Source organism: Bos grunniens, chromosome 1, assembly GCF_055505025.1.
Source record: "Bos grunniens cultivar Pamir isolate PY7600 chromosome 1, Bosgru_T2T1.0, whole genome shotgun sequence".
In the NCBI taxonomy this organism is placed as follows: Eukaryota; Metazoa; Chordata; class Mammalia; order Artiodactyla; family Bovidae; genus Bos; species Bos grunniens.
The window spans coordinates 78,178,908-78,191,804 of NC_141165.1; the positions used below are offsets into that span (position 1 = coordinate 78,178,908).

Sequence of the window (12,897 nt, forward strand, 5' to 3'; positions counted from 1 at the left end):
GGATGGGGCAGTGAAGACACTGCTGCCTACACCCTGATCACAGAACACTCCCGGGGCTCCTTTTCCCCATGTTACAGTCAAGAGAGCTTGCACTTAGATTTGCAGGCACAGGTCTAGAGGGAAGCATGGCTAAATCTTAGAGTTGGGAGGAACTGGGAGCATACTCTTGCGTGGTATCCTCAATGACAATATCATGGGAGATGTGATTGGAAAGATGGGTTGGGGGCCCATGCAGGAGGCCCTGAGTGCTGGCCTGAGGGAAATTGGACATTATTTTTTGTGCAGTTCAGAGCACTGGTGAGGGGTCACCTGGGAAAGTCATGATGAAATTGGGGGTTTACTTGGCAGCACCTTCAGAATGTTCAGGGAACCTGGGGCAAAACTCAGGAGAGAGATAGGGAATTTTGTAGTTGGAGCAGGGACCTCAAGGTGGGATGATTCTCAAGTTTGGGGGACATTCTAAGTTATTTTTTTCAGTGGCTCAGCTTTTTATTTTAGGTTATAATAAAAATGATAATAGTTGTATAAATTTAGAGCTGTGAACCTGTCAAGAGTTTTCACACGCATTAACTCCCTGGTTCTATATAGCATCATGAGGAGGTAGAAGGTGGGATTGTTCTCATCCTTACTTTACAAATAAGGAACTTGAGGCTCAGAGAGTAGATGGGATTTCTCAGGTCACCCAGCTGGTCGGTGTGGAAGCCAGGTGCTAGGATGCCAAGTCTGATGCTTTGTCCTATGCCAGTGATCTGGGTCAGTGGTTTCCCAAACTCACCTTTTCCAACCTGAATATCTTGGTTGACATCCTTGGAGGCCTGAGATGGCCGTGGGTTTCAAAGTTCCCAGAGACAAGATGTAATATTTTCAAAGATGAGGTGTAGGGAATTCGGGACAGGAAATATGTTCCTCCCTTTAGCCCTTTGTTGTCATCATATTGTTTGTGTAGGTGGAGATGTTCATGAGAGCAAGGAAGGAAAGAGATGGACTTCTGCCACTTGTTGAACATCTTTTTTGCCCTGAATGCAGTGCTACTTGTTTTTTTTAAATCTGTGGACACACATATGTTTATAGATGTAGTGATCATAACATAGTATTTATTGTTGTACTCTGCTAAGCCACTTAGGTGTTAATTCTCATAAAAACCTTATTAGGTGGGTAAAAATATTCTTTCCTATTTTATAGATGAGAAGACTGAGGCTTAGGAAAATTTAAATACCTTGCTTCTGAGAACAGAGATCCTAAATAGATTATCTTCGAGGTTTTCTAATTTGATCTCTTTCTTCCCTGCTATACCAGGTATTGCCTGTCTCACTGGTAAAAATGTAGAGCTGCTTATCAAGGAGGTACATCTCTGGCCTCCCCCTTTTCCTGTCCTACCCGCTTTTAGTAGCTGGCCCAGATATCTGTCCCTCCCATCGAGGGGGACCGTTCTTAAGTCTCTTGTCCAGTATTATGGTTAGCCTTTCTCTTCCATGCTTGTGAGCTCCTTGAACTTGTCTGCATCTCAGAGTCCCTTTTTGTAGCATCCCTGAAGATGCAGGCACATGCTCAGGGTGGGAATCACACATCTATGCAACAAATTAACCGAGTGCCTTCCTCCAACATTAATCACAAAGAAGCAGATGATAAAATGCAAATCCAGAAAACAATTATTGAGCTGTGTGTGCATCAGCCTTGGGAATGGATTTCTGGGGATGATCTGGGCCCTCCATAAATGATGTGCATGACTTGGATCTTTGCAGGAATGGAATAGAATCCTGATGACTTTGGGGAAGGCCTGAAGGTAGCCAGACCCCACCTGTCCTCTCAGAGCCTCTTGCATGCCCTCTGGCCCCGGTTACCTGCAGAGGGACCTCTGGAATGGAAATGGGCTTCTCTGCAGCCTGGGCTGCCAGCATACCGGGCTGAGCCTCTGTGAACTGGGCCAGAGGTTTAATGGGCTGGAGATTTCTTTTGGAATCTGCAACTTGAAATATCCTGTACTCTTGATTAATTCATGCTTGGGAGCTTCCTTAGTGCTGTCTGGTAAATAGCTCCGTACCATACGTTTATTTCCCCATGGTCTTGTTGAGGAGAGACTGGAGCCTGTGTTTGTAACAACTTCTCCAAGGAAAACATCACAGGTCACGTTTTCGGAACTGAGGCTCTGAATGGGGGTTGGGGTCTTCCTAGTGCCCATCTCTATCATTTGCTTGTAGCCAAAAGGGGCGAGTTGGTCTTGAGTTGTCCTATAGATGTTTGTGATGTGGCGGTTGAAAATCTGACAGTTGCTGCTGAGTTTCAACTGCATGAGTGAGTAGTGTATAGACAGAACCCTGAAAGGACATCGAATCATTTCCCTTCAATTCCCAGAGCCTTGCTGTGTCTTTGTCTTGAGAATGACCTCAGTGCTTTTTTGTGTTTATAGTGGAATGCACAGTCATTGACAAGTAATCACAATAATCCTCTACACTTTGGTAACGTGTACGCATTTTCCAGAGGGTTTTGCTCACATTATCTCATTTGATTCTTATTACTGCCCTGAGTGGTAGACAGAGGGGCTATTTTCATCTCTAATTTTCAGCCTGTAAACTGAGGTTTAGAAAAGTTAAGCAGTTGGCCAGAAGTCGTACATTTTGTATGTAGAAGAATTTAGAACAGTAATTATAAATAGTCCGATTCAAATCAACATCCTTTTCACTACTTGCTGTTGGTGTGATCTTTGGAGTATACTTACATCTTACTTAGCCTCACTTTTCGTATCACTACAATGGGTATAACCCTCCAGGGATAGTTGTCAGTAATGATGAAATGAGACTGTCTGGAAAAGCACTTACTAAACAGTAAAGCATGTGATAATGTGAGGCATCATTATCACAAGTACCTTGAATTCAAAGAGTGCCACGTCAGAACAATGGTAGAAAAGAGCATTTTTCCCCCTATTTTGTAAGGACACTGAGGTCTAAAATGGTGTTGGCGGTTGTCAGGGATCACGAGCTCCCAGCCCTGTGATCAGCACATTGGCCCTGGTGCCCTGCCTGCAGGCCGCTTTGTTATCCTGAGAGCGCTGGTGTTGGCAGGGTCCTCTTTTCTTACAGAGCTTGCTCTCAGTGTTCCTTGGAACAGTCCTGTATCCTGGAGACAGTTTTAGGTCGGCCAGACTGGAGAGCAGGAGCGGGGAGCTGGGGACAGGATCTGCATTCCTGAGCTTCGTCCACAAAGGGTGGAAATGTGGTGTGGCTGATGGCGTTGAGGTGGATGAGGAACTGACCTCAAAGTCTGTTTTCTCTCTTTTCTCGTGCAGAATGGGCTGCTTCGCATTAACACTTATTGGAAAAACCCAGAAAAGATGGCTCTCAAGTTGGCAACAAATACTTTAGGAGTTAGTGGTGTGATATGGTCAGGAGGCAGCCCAGGGGATTGAAGAGTGAGATCTTGGATAACTTTATTTCTAAGTCCATATTCAATTACAAAAATTCCAAGCCTATGAGACAGACAGAGACACAGGTTGTTTGTATGGTTCTAAGAGGCAGAATAAGGAGCCAGAGTTTGAAGTCCTGGGAACCATGTTTATTTCCATATAAAGAAGAACTTTCTGCTGGAAAGATGGAATTTATAGCTGCAGAAGATACCGATCTCCACTTCACTGGAGACCTCAGGGATGCCTTGAGAGGGCTCAATAAATAGGAGAGACACTGGGCTCAGTGGCCTTTATGGTCTTTTCTTCACCTAAGATCCCAGAGCCAGTGGTTCTCAGGGGTCAAGAGGAAGAAAGACACATCTACATTAAAGAATGAAGGGTTGCTTTGTGAATATGGAAACCCATCTCCAAATGCTACTGGAAGAATGGAGGGTAGTTACAGACCTTTCATTCTGATTTTCATACCTATCCTGGTGGCTGCCTCCTTGCTCCCTGGTTTTCAGAGTTCTCAGGCCATTCTTGGGCAGCTATAAATATTTTCCATGGGATATCTCTTTCCTCTGCTGAAATGTTCCTGTTGGGATATTGGCAGGAACTCTGAGCTCCTGAAAAGATGACAGTCTTTCTGCAGAACCACCAAGTCTAATGGTTGGTTTAGTCTCAGTTACAAGTGAGGGACATCTCCTTACCCTCTTCAGGCCTACTTCTGGGCCCTCCTGGGAGTATTGCAGTGGCAAGAATTCTATGCTAAGTTCTGGTTCTGACATGTGGCAGGTTTTCCGATCCTGTTGCCTTACCTCGTTTACTTATCACTTATGTTTGTGTTCATTCATTAAATATGCAAAAAATAAGAAATATTTGCCATTTTTTCAGGTACTTGAGCATGCTTGCAAAAATAGAAAGCAAGTAATCAAAATAAACATCAAGATTATTTCGATAGGCTAGTAGAAGCTGCTTTTAGATCTGACATAGTTGGATGATTTGGGGATGTCTATTCAGTTTGTAGGTGAGAGAATATATAGTGCAGGAGAATGAATTTGTGCAAAGTGGGAAGGAGTGACTGATCTGGGTGCGAGGCTTGGGTCCTCTCGTTCCCTGGCCAGTGCTGTTTATTGCTTGATGGTTGCCTGGATATGAGTACAAGCAGCCTCATACTGAAGGCCCAAAAGCCAGTAAGTGGGTGATAATTCTGAACAATGGCTCATCTGACTTACAGAAAGTCTTTACAGCCAACAGTAGGGCAAGATCATGCTAAGGAGTAGAACCTCTGGGAAGCCAAGACATGGATTCCTTCTCTGAGCAGACCCCAACTTCCCCATAGTGCCATTTCCCCAGCATCTCATCTCTCTTTCTTTTCTCCTAATTCAGTCTGGAGTCATTTCAGATCAGATTCATCCCTAATTGACTTCACTGGCCCAATTTAGTCATCAGATACTTTTCAGGACCTTGGATTGGAATTACTCTTACAAACCAAGGGAATTACTCTTACCAATTAAATTGGGCATGTCACCCTTATGTCCCTCTCCCCCGGTGTTCTCCTGGAAGTCTAGTTTTTTTCCTGTGTCTTCTTGCCTGGTGTCTTTGTTCTATGAAGAACTCATGCAAAACTAAGTTCCCAAGAAGACTCGCAGGCCAAGGAGTTAGGAATTGGGGTGTAAGGGTTGTTTGGGGACTCACCTGCCATCAAAAGAGCTGCAAGCTGGGTTTTTGATGATCTCTTCAGATGCAAACCTCCCCGACCCCCGCCGAACAACTGCCCTTCACACAAGTTAATAAGTTAACTTGATAAATGTACTTGTATTCTAGGTGGCCCCATTCCTGAGATGAACTTAAAGCCTTTCAACCCAGCCACTTCTCTGTCCTGGCAGGAGAGCCTTTTTCCTGTAATAGGAGAGTCTATGGAACAGCTAAGACTACTTCTTTGGGGGTTAATCATTCACTCCCAGTAAGGAATTCTGTCTTTAGCGGGGCATGTTCTTCAAGTGCCAGAGGCGAGAAGGGTGATTTTTCTGACATCCTCCAGGCTGCTTCTCCATATATGGAAATGTTTACCCACCACACTGATCTATTGGAAGGGAAGGAGGTGACTCAGGGTTTAGGAGAAGCAGGATTTGAATTCTTGTTTCCAGAAACAAAGTCGCCCCCTCCCCCCTCCCCCTCCCCCTCCATTCCTTTGACCCTTGTTCTGGGAGCCAAGGAGAGAGTGTTTCAGCCCTTCCCCTCGGGCCTGGGGACCACCTCCTTGCAGTGGGACTCAGGGTGTGTGAGAGAGAGTGAGTGCCAGTGGAGGGCCGGCTGCCTGTGGGGCCTGACGGCGCGTGAGTACATCAGTACTGCCAGAGCCAGTGGCATCTGTGCCCGCAGACCCAGGGCTCAGAGTCCGAGGGCTGGCTGGCTTGGGCGGTGATGGGACGCGGCTGGGAATGTGGCTGCTTTCATTTGGGGAGTGGACGGGTGCTTCCCCAGGGGAATACTTCTCACAGTGGGATCTAGAGATGCACTCCGACTAAGGAGAAATTCTATTCATATATTAAAAATTAGACAGCTGTACCTTCTACCTGAGGCCTAGGTTAAGCTGGGGAGAAGGATAATTTGGGAGTGCTGTCATTGTCCGACAGCTGGGACTAGAGCAACAGGCCAGAGGGGATGTTTGTTAACCTTTGGGGAGGGCTAATTTTATCTTGAAAAAGCAGAGCTATGGTTGGACTTAAGAGTACGCAAAAGGTTGCTGTAGAGCACTGGCATGCCGTCCAGTCTGCAGTAGATGCCTGGTGTGCGGGACACTGTGTAAATGTGATGGACTGTCAGAGCTGGAAGGCATCTTAGGCACGATTTTATTGATCTGTTTCATTTTACAGGGTGATGGTGGGCAGGGGAGGCCCAGGGGCTCACCTGCCTCCCAAGTACATGGCTGGTTAGGGCGATGAGAATACACATCTTTTCACTCTCAGTTCTTCTTCCACTGCACTGAAGCTGCCCCTTAGGCAGAGGCGGAGAAGATGCCCATTTTGCAGATAAGGAAATTAGAACTCAACATGCCAGAGGTGCCCACACTTACTGATTTCATTTGTGAGACACTGACAACTGGAACCAAGTTCTCCCAGGTCAGATCTCTTTTAATTATGTTACATAGACTTAGAGCCCTGTCTTAGTTGGTTTTAAAAAGTTCACTTTTTTTTCCTTCTTTGATTTCTACTTACCTTTCTCTGCTTTCAGTCATGTGAATATGGTTTGAATGTGAGCTGCTTCCTTCTGATCTGCTTTGTTGCTGATTCTCTCTTTTTCCTGAAAGAGGATGATAGCTTGTCCAAGAGGAGGAACTGAATAGCGAACGCCTTTATTTCAGTTTCTTCTGTGGCACTGAAATTCTGCACGGGCCTTGAAAGAAACTGATCAGGGCTTTCCATTTTAGCCTCTACCAGTATTCTTAAAGCTGCAAGAATTTTGGAGTGTAATTCCCCACCACAGGTGAGTGCTGACTCTCGATAGATTTTAGACACACACACACATACACACAAACTTCTTTAGCTTTCTTTGATGTGACAGCAGCATTTGACAGAGACCAAGAGGGCACCACCCTGTTACAGTCCCCCAGATGCTACAGAGCCATAAAGAGTAACTCTTTGCAGTCAGATTAGTTTCTGATCAGCTTGGGGACCCTCCTCTAACGCAGGAAAGATGTTCGAGATGTGTTTTGGAGAAGCACTTTGATGTCGGTGGCATTAGGTGGCAGATCATAATAGAGAGGAGAAAGTGCTCGAGACCTGAGTCTGTGTGGTGAGTGAGAAAGGGAGGGGAAGCAGTTCTCTAAGCTTCTCTGAAGCACTGGGGAGGTGGGGACTGGCCTGGGACTCCCAGGGACACGCAGGCACCCTGTTTCCTCCTTCCCACTTGTGCATGGGCCTGGTTTGTAGGCTCTGTTCACCAGGTGGGAGGAAGCCACCTTGAAGCCTGATGGCTTGGGATGTTTTCCCTTTGTGACGTGGTCGATGGGCACTGAGAGGTTAGGGTTGATAGTACCAATGGGAATACTATCCCTACAAACAGGAAGAACTGAGGTGCACTGACTGCTCCCTGGGTGCCGAGCACCAGGCTGAACACCTGACCTACATTAATTCTCCATGATAGCTACCTGTGAGTAGGTACTATTTTTTGGTATGTATTTATTTTTTAAAAATTTTATCTCATTGAAGTATAGTTGTTTTACGATGTTGTGTTAATTTCTACTGTACAGCCAAGTGATTGAGTTGGCTCAATTTTTAATTGTTTTTGATTTTGGTTGAATACACATAACTGTTTTTACTGTCTTGACCATTTTTGAGTGTACAGCTCAGTAGTGTTCAGTACAGTCTTATGTTGGTCAATCAGTCTCCAGAATGCTTTTTATCTTGTGGACTGAAACTTTGTATCCATTTAACATTTACTTTTCATTCTCCCCTCCCCCAGCTCCTGACAACCATCCTTCTGTTCTTTGTCTCCGTGGATTTGACTTCTCTAGGTATCTTTGCAGAAGTGGAATCCTACAGTATTTGTCCTTTTGTGACTGGCTTATTTCACACAGCATAATGTCTTCAGGATTCATTCATATTGTAGCATGTGTCATAATGTCCTTCCTTTTTATGGCTGAATAGTAAAATAAGTTGTATATATACAGCACATCTCATTTATCCATGTAGGTGTTATTTCTTATCTCAGTTTTATAGTGGAAGAACCTGAGACTTTGAGGCTTTAATAAGTAAGTTGCCCAGCATCACTCAGGCAGTAGTGGAGCTGGGATTTGAACCCAGGTCATGTGGCTTCAGAGTGCATGTGACCAGGAGGAAGCAGTTAGTGGAGTTCAGATGGCAAGAGTATGAAAAACCAGGGTGATTCTCTCCTGGATGGCAATACCTTCTCACATAGTGTTGTGACATTTCAGTAACCAAGTATTCCCAGGGACCATATGTACACAGATATTTTCCTCTGGTTTATATTGGCCTCTGGGTAACTCAGAGCCACATGTGAAGCCTACATCTAGCAAGTGGTATGAGACGTATGGCCCTTATCTTTTGTAACCCTTGTCCTTTTCCTTCACTTTATTTCCCCATCTCCCTTCCCAGTTTTCTTACTTAAAAAAAAAAATCATGAGCTATGTACATCTTTTGTCAGGTAGTTCAGATTCTTTCTGGAACAAGGCAGAATATATAAATGAGTGACATGTTGTCAGATATTTTTGTTAATTTTATGGAAAGACACTAAAGGTGGGATCTTCTCACCTGACTCTGCTGCTGATTCAGTGTCTAACTTGGGCAAAGATGCATGCACCTTTCTGAATCTCAATTTTCCTTCCTGGAAGATGGGGCTGCAGTTGATGACAGCAAAGGTTTCTTCTGCTCAAGGCATTCCACATGGTTTATCTCCTTTTGTTCTCCCAGTACTCCCACAAGGCAGGTGCTGTTGTGCCCTTTTTACTTGAGAAAAATAAGGGCTAGAGAAGTAGGAAAGTTCACCTAAACTCCTATATCTCCTAAGTGCCAGCATCAGTGATCCAGGATGTTAGCCACAGTACTCGCCTACTGCCTTTAAGCAGCCTTTAAGGTTTCTGTCATATGTGGCATGCATTCATCTACATTCATCAAATTGTATTAAATCTTTATTGGGTTCCCACTTATGTGCCTCATACTGTTCTGGGCATGGATCCAGTACTGGGTTTGAATGAAGAAAAAGACACAAAACAAAGATCCCTTGGAACTTACATTCTAGAGAGATATGTGGAGGAGGCGGATGATAGATGAACATGTAAACAGCAGAGAGTGATAAGTAACGCTGAGGAGGGTTCACGGAGGATGCCCTGCCTGTGAGGGAGTGGAGGAGGGGATGATGTTTAAGTTGAGCTCTGAATGCTGGGGAGCCAGCCATGGGCAAGTCAAGGGGGAGAGGGCAGGGCCAATACCAGGTCCGTGGAGTGGGAATGAGTTTGTATTTGAGGAACAGAGGAGCCCAGTGTGCCAGGAGGGTGGGCTGCAGGGGGGGAAGCATGGGATGAGGGCGAGGCAGGGGCTGGGATGTGTCAGTGAGCTCAAGAAGGGCTTGGACCTGAGTTGAGTGCTGGAAGGCATCGGAGTTACATTTACCAGCATCACTCTAGCTGCCGTGGGGGAAGTGCATTGCCAGGAGTAGAAGCAAGCAACAGCCCAGGGTCACAGTGATTAGGGGGGTCCGAGTGGGACCAGAGAGAAGCGAGCAGATTTGCTCAGGACATGCTTCTGAGAGATCGTCTCCAGAATGTCAAGACCAGTCTCCTCCAGAGAAATGTCAGGTTCAAGTGGCAGGAATCTGAGAGACTCCCATGGAGGCACAGTAGGGGTTCACAGCCTGGCAGCTGGTTTGGACTAGGAGGTTCTGAGTACTCTCTGCTTTGATGTCTAGCCTGGAGCTTCTGGCCAAGGACTGGAGGGCAGTGGCTTCCTGCCTCTGACTTCCTGGCTGAGGGCTGCGGGAGCTCCACAGCACAGCGAGCTCCACAGTGAGCCCGGCAGGACATGCTGCTTCCTTTGCTCTGTCTGGGCATTTGTATAAAGCATTCTTTCCCATCAAGAATAGAGAACATCCAGAGTGATGCTGACTTTATGGGCCATATTTAACATAGTGTTTCCCTTTGATGTGTGCTCTGTTCTTGCAGAGACTACTGCCTCGCATAAACTCTGTGGTGAAGAGCCTTCAGCTGCCCTGTCAGATGGATTTAGAAGGCTTGGTGGCGGCCCGGAAGACCTGGCGCTTCAAAGCCCTACTTTGCCTTGGGGACCCTCGTCCATGGGCACCCCCAGCCCTTTTCTTTTATTTGAGTTTGAATTCACACTTGCTGGCCCTTGCCTCTTCCCTGTAATTCCTTTTAATGGGCTGGGCTTTCCTGTGAATACTCCAGTTTTCAGTGGAGAAACTGGCCTCAGAGAAGTTGGGTGATAGAGGCTGAGTCACAGGGAATGCACTAGGCCGAAATGACTTAGTACATGTCTCATGGCAATTTAATACTGCACTCTGCCTAAGCCTGGAGATGCTCAGAGATCATAGACAGACTCATCTGAGATTCATTCCTGAAGCTTCACAAACTCCTCTTCAAATAGTTTGCAGTCTATAGTTATCAGGGCTTTAAAATTTTTTTTTTTTTGGTAAACTTTTTTTTTTAACAACATCTCTTACAAACAATGTTTTGTTTTTGCTCACTTCAGTTTCTTTGAAAATTTCTCTCCTATTGACCATTCATTTAGTCACCACACATTTATTGAGTTCTTACTGTATGCCAGGCATTGTGCTAGGTGCTGGGGATGGATTCAGAGATAATTTGGAGGCGTTTGGGAGTGGATAATTACAGCACAGTGAGATAAGTGCTATAATAGAGGGATATATAAAGAGCTAGAAATAGCACTATGAATAACATCTCTGAACAAACTGCGTTCTTTTTTCCTCTTGGATTATTCCCTTATGTATATTGCCCAAAGTGGGATTACTGGGTCATTTAAAAGATGAAAACAATTTGGCACAAAAAGATGTAATGACTTGCCTGGGGAATACAGCTCAATTTTCTATGGGGGAAAATTGTTGACAAGTCCAGATTTAGATACTTCACCAGGAGAATTGGGCAGTTTTTGTACTATTCCTATCAATGTGGTGGTTTTCAGGGGAGCACCTCTTCTTAACATGTCACCGCACATGTAGAAACACGTGTCCTTATATTTAATCTCATAGATCCCTTGTTGATGCTCACTACCTATGTATTAATAAGTATGGTCATTTCCATTTTATGAATGAGAATGTGCCTTTGTTAAAAAGAAGTGACTTGCTCAGGATTCCATAGTTATTAGTGGAGAATCGAAACATCAGGTGTAAGATTTTTTGATTCTGTATCTTCTTTCCTGTTTTCCATGCTCTTTTTACCAACTGAGGCTTGGGCTGGGGTTACTTTATTCCAGTGAGGGCTTGAAATTCATTTAGTGGTTGTAGAAGCTCTTCTCTAAAAGGTCAGAATCCATGAGATAGGTATAGAAGTCCTAACTTCCAGAGGGTCTGGTGTCCTTCTATACATTGACCTGAAAGGGCCTGAAGGCTCATTATTCCTGACCCTGGCTCAGGTCTTGAAAGGTTAATGCATGGCCTTAGCACTGAAGCGCAGAATCCCAAGGAAAGCTGAGACCGCACGACAGTCCTGCTTTGAAACATTTATTGTTTTTCTTGTATACTCGGCTGTATGCTTCCCAGCTTTAAATTCACTTATTTTGTTATTCATAACATTTCCCTAGTATTTTTGGCATTTAAGTGAAAACTTCTACCCCAGGTACCCGTAATCAGACAGCAGTACCTGTTCAGTGTGAACACCCATCATTCTCCCAGTCTCTCATTTAGTCACCTTCTGCCATAACTCATGCTGTTCCTTTTGCTTGAGATGACCTCTCCCATCGTCATCCCTAGGACTCCTGCTCCTCCTATAAACTTCTGCACACATACCCCCTTTCTGAGTGGATACTTCACCTTCTGAGTGAAGTAACCTCTGGTCACTGCCCACTTCCCGCCGTCCACAGTTCCCCAGAATTGGTCTCTTTGTTTTCTGTTTTGCTGACTCACAACACAGTGGGCTCTGAGGCAATAAAGTATAACCATGTGATACTTATGAGCATGGGATCTGGATTTGAATCTTGCTGTGATGCTTCCTAGCTGTGTGATCTGTTAGGCCAGTTAAGCTGGTAAGTTTGCTCATCTGTCAAGTCTGTACAAGTAATCACGGCAACCTACAGTGTTGTTTGGAGGATTTGTATTGTTATCTGTGCCTCTGCTATGGCACCCACCATCATGTAGTCTTTCTAGACTGGGAGCTATTTAAGGGCAGAAAGGGAATTACACCTTGCCTGTGCCTTTGCCTTATGGGACCTGCCACAAAATCCCCTTTAAGGGAAAGGATTCCATGTAACATCCCAGTAGTGTCAGTTCAGGCTCATATGTAGGCCCCAGTAATGTGGTCCCAGGACTGTCCAGGAGCTCTATGATGTCGTGCTTCTTGCACACACAGTACATGCTGCATAGACTTCTGGCTCCTGCTTCTTGAGTGACAGGAAAGAGGCTTGAGCTTGTGTTTAGCCTATGTTCTTCTGATTCATCAAATTGGATAGCTTTGTCATTTCCCTGAAGGCAGAGTGGAAATCCTGTTTGGAGCATGAGACTTGATTTCTTTTCCGGGTCGTCCGTGGGTGAGCATTCTGGACTAGAAGAAAGGGTCGATGGAGGTGTGGGTTTGGGGCAAAACTAAGGGCCACCCACTCCTCTGATGTCTCTGAGTGGGGCCACAGAGAAGTGGTCCCGCCCCAGGAAACTTTACTTCAGACCCTCCTAGCTGTGCTATGTCTGGAAGCTGACAATGGAGGGGATTCGGCTCCAATAGCTCTACCATTTCACTTTCTCTTGTGTCATTTTTCAAAATGCAATAGCCATGAGCATCAAGAGCCTGACACATAAGGTATTCCATGTTT

General features: G+C 45.2%; 1 protein-coding gene across 40 annotated transcripts in view; it reads left to right on the forward strand.

The window, feature by feature from the left end:
• LPP (LIM domain containing preferred translocation partner in lipoma) overlaps positions 1-12,897 on the forward strand; it is a 760,918-nt gene that overhangs the window by 52,213 nt on the left and 695,808 nt on the right. For 6 of the 40 annotated variants that reach the window (XM_086398802.1, XM_086398825.1, XM_086398780.1 and 3 more), the window contains exon 1: positions 5,683-5,718. The exons of 27 other annotated variants lie outside the window; for them this stretch is intronic. The gene's annotated coding sequence lies outside the window, so the exon portion shown is untranslated. 7 more of the 40 variants (XM_086398876.1, XM_086398727.1, XM_086398706.1 and 4 more) reach the window with 7 other exon arrangements.